Source organism: Echinops telfairi, unplaced genomic scaffold, assembly GCF_000313985.2.
Source record: "Echinops telfairi isolate 266 unplaced genomic scaffold, ASM31398v2 ScPeMD7_1;HRSCAF=3_1, whole genome shotgun sequence".
NCBI lineage: Eukaryota > Metazoa > Chordata > Mammalia > Afrosoricida > Tenrecidae > Echinops > Echinops telfairi.
Window position 1 is genome coordinate 3360324 of NW_022103897.1, and position 3551 is coordinate 3363874.

General features: G+C 40.3%; 1 pseudogene; it reads left to right on the top strand.

Moving 5' to 3' along the window:
* The window catches only part of LOC101643348, a 50270-nt pseudogene extending 47817 nt beyond the window's left edge, over positions 1-2453 (top strand).
* Positions 2454-3551: the final 1098 nt, after the last annotated feature.

The following is a 3551-nucleotide window of genomic DNA, read 5'->3' on the forward strand; positions in this document are numbered from 1 at the left end:
GCAGTTATCAATTACAGATATATCTGTAGTCCTGTAAGAAAATAGTAGAATTCAGAAATCCTGATATGAGAATGGAATATTGCAAAACATTGCAAGCACAGCAGGTTCTCCACACAGCACGAATATTTCCTTTATCTTTTGTACAATGGCGACCCTAGGGTAGGACAGAGTAAAACTCCCCCTGTGTGTTTTTGAGTCTGTAGCTCTTTACAGGAGTAGAAAGCCCCATCTTTCTCCTGTGGAGTGGCTGGTGGTTTTAAACTACTAACCTTATGGTTAGAAGCCCAATGCTTAAGCACTGCAGCAACAGGATTAGACTCAATGGCAGTGAGTTTGGTGTGGTTTGTATACAAAGCAATTGTGCTGCCAGGCTTGTAATGAATGATACAATACATATATGCAGTATATAAACAAGGTTTCCTTATGCATATACTTAAGGACAGTATATATTAGGGGAGCTTCAAAGAATCATGGAAAAGCTCCATTATCTTTAAATTCCATCTATCCATCAACTGTTAAAGCCATACTTTGTTTATAAATTATAATACAAATGTCATGATAGTTATAACAAACACCTATGTTACTGGCTTATGTACTTACTATATTATACTTTCAATCTAACATGTTTATCATTCAACAGTTGTTAAGGATTTTAATTATGTGCTGTCAATCCTAATTTCTATGTCTTTGTTTCAATAGCATTTGGGAATGGGTTGTCTTTGCTATTTTAATAAGGTGGGCTTAGCGTGTCCTTTGAGTCAATCTCCTTAGAGTTTCAGGAGATTAAACAAGTTATCAGAAAAGGGATGGGATAAAAACATATAGACCTCAAGACACATGGTAAGAGAAAGTGTGTATTAGTCTGGGCACTCTAGAGAAACAAATCCACAGAAATTCATGCATAAGAGAGTTTTATATAAAGGTTAAGTGCGCATCAAAAAAGCATCGCAACCCAGTGCTGCCCAAGCCCACAAGTCCAACATTAACCCATTAACCCATATGCCCCAAACCAATCCACAAAGTCCTCCTCCATCTCACAAAACAGATGCAAAGATGCCGACTGCAGGAGGAAAGCCGAGTCAGTGAAAGTGTAAGCATCTCAGCGCTGGCAGGGGTCTCCACACAGGTGCTCCAGCCCAAGGCTGCATCGGGGTAGGTCCATGTGGCTTCTCCTTGGGGACAGTGCAGGGATCTTGCAGGAAGTCAGCCTTACAAGCTGAAGCAGGGAACTGCTAAGGCAGCTGCACTCTGATCCGGCCATCCAGCAAGAGACCAAAGAACTCAAAAGGTGAGGCTTACAGAGCCCTTTATCTCTCTGTCCTTCAATTAACTCCACATGTGTTTATCAGCCAGGTTGGCACAATAAACTAACTAACTCAAAGTGGAAACTGAAGAGTGAAGGGAAAAAATTGCTGTAAAAGTGGTATCTTGAATTTAGATTTCTAGCCTCCTAAACTTTGAAAACTAATTTCGGTATGTGAAATTCCATTTGTGGCTTGTCTGTTATCATATGACTATTACACAACAGTTGTGTGTATCATGGGTCAGTTGCATGTTGTAGCATCATCTCTGTGTTTAATTTTCTTTTGGAAAGATTCTAATGGAACACATCACATGTCCCAAACACAGCATAACCAGTGCTAATGACAACAGCAACAGATTATTAAAAACACAGAACAAATGCCCAGACTACCCAATGTGATCCCTGCAGTAAAGCTTCAGTAACCTCAGGGAAATGACTTCTTCCTTTGCAAGTGCATGTGGAAAATAATGTCACTTCAGAAATTGTCTCCGAGGCCTCATAAGGCCTTTGAAAGCCAGTGATGAAGAGAAAGGTGCTGCAGAGAAAGCCAGAGGGGGAAGTGCTAGTGGCAGAGGAATCCATTGTCAGTGCATCAGAGTCTGGTATGGAAAGTGATATGGATCTCTGGGACTGATGAATTTGCAGTTCTAGGAAGACAGGAAATCCCCAAATGAAAGGTCACAAAAATTCAGTCTACTGAATGAATACCAAAGACTTACTCAAGAAGATCAACTCCTTTACTATCTTCAAAGAGAAGGAATCCCCTACTGCCCCCACCTCCAGTTTATGAACAAGACCTGATTGTTGCCAGCCGACCTGAGTCCTTTGTTCTACCAAGGCTGGACCAGTTAAGCCAAAACCGGGGCAAGATAAACCAGGTAGCCCAATACTTTGAGTGCAAAGGAGACTGGGACTCAATGAGGTTACCTGGCGAGGGTCATAGGAAGGAATTATGATGGGGTGTACGATGCTTTGTCCGGCAGATGCTTTGTCCAGCAGACCCCAATGCAAGCCTCATCACATAGACACTCCAAACAATCATCTAGTACCAACCGAGAAGAACAGATCTGCGCTTCCCTTGGGTGTTCGTTGTGACCTTGCAAATGGCGTCATGCCCAGAAAGACCCCCTTCCCTCTTTCTCCTTCTTAAATCTGTCCTTACCTGTCCCTCTCAGATCACATTGTGGGAGGGGAGCAACATAATTTTTTTATATCCCTTAAAGAAAAACCAGTAGGGAGCTATGGCTTGTGTAGATTTAACTTCTGGCTCTCAATTCCAGCAAGTACAAGAGAAATCATGCCAGAGAATGAAAAAACGGACTGGTCTTTCTATTTTGTCATAATAGTAAAATTGACTCAGAAAACACCATTTCTGACCTATAAGTGTTTTTTCTTTGGCTAATGTGAGCTGTTATATTTTGATGAGCATGTGTTTTTAAAGTTCTTGGTGTTTAATTTGGCCAATAAAGAATTTGGGGAATTGGTAAAAATAAATTAAATAAATAAAAGAATAAAAAACAGTAGTGGATAATCCGTGAATCCTATTACTCTAGATTCAGGCATGCCACACTGGACAATCATAATGATCCTCAAAAACAAAGAAAGTTTTATCCAAACTCATAGCTACAAGGCTGGCAAAAAGTTCAAGAGAAACCTACATAAGATATGGAAAATTTGTAAATGTGAATTAAGGACCAAATGCAAAATAAATGCATGTTGACAGTCACTGGTAACTCTTTAAGACATGAAACTTAAAGAATGTTCTAGATGCTTAAAGAAAAAGCAGGACTAGATTACTACATGGTGTTTCCACAATCTCTAAATGACATAATGTTTTATTTCATAGCATGGATGGTGTATGTCAAGTGAAGCATGCTGTATAGATGTTGATTGTGGAGGCCGTTGAATCAGTTCTGGCTCAAAGTAGCCCCTTGTACAACAGAAGGACACACTACCTGGTCCTGCACCGTCCTCCCAATCCTTGCTGTAAATCTTTATGGAAGCCCACTGCATTGCTTTTCTCCCAACGAGCAGATGGTGGTGTGTTTTGCTTAGTCTTTAATCACTGACTCAACAGGTTTAACCTAATCAACTTTGTGTGTGTGTGTGTGTGTGTGTGTGGTATAGTGACTGCATTTTCCTTCCAATTTTTTAGATGTGTTTGTGTCATTCCACATTTTTTCCAGTATTACAACTTGGAGCTTAGACTTTTTTCCTTCATTTCTTTCAGATTGAAAAGTGCTGAGTA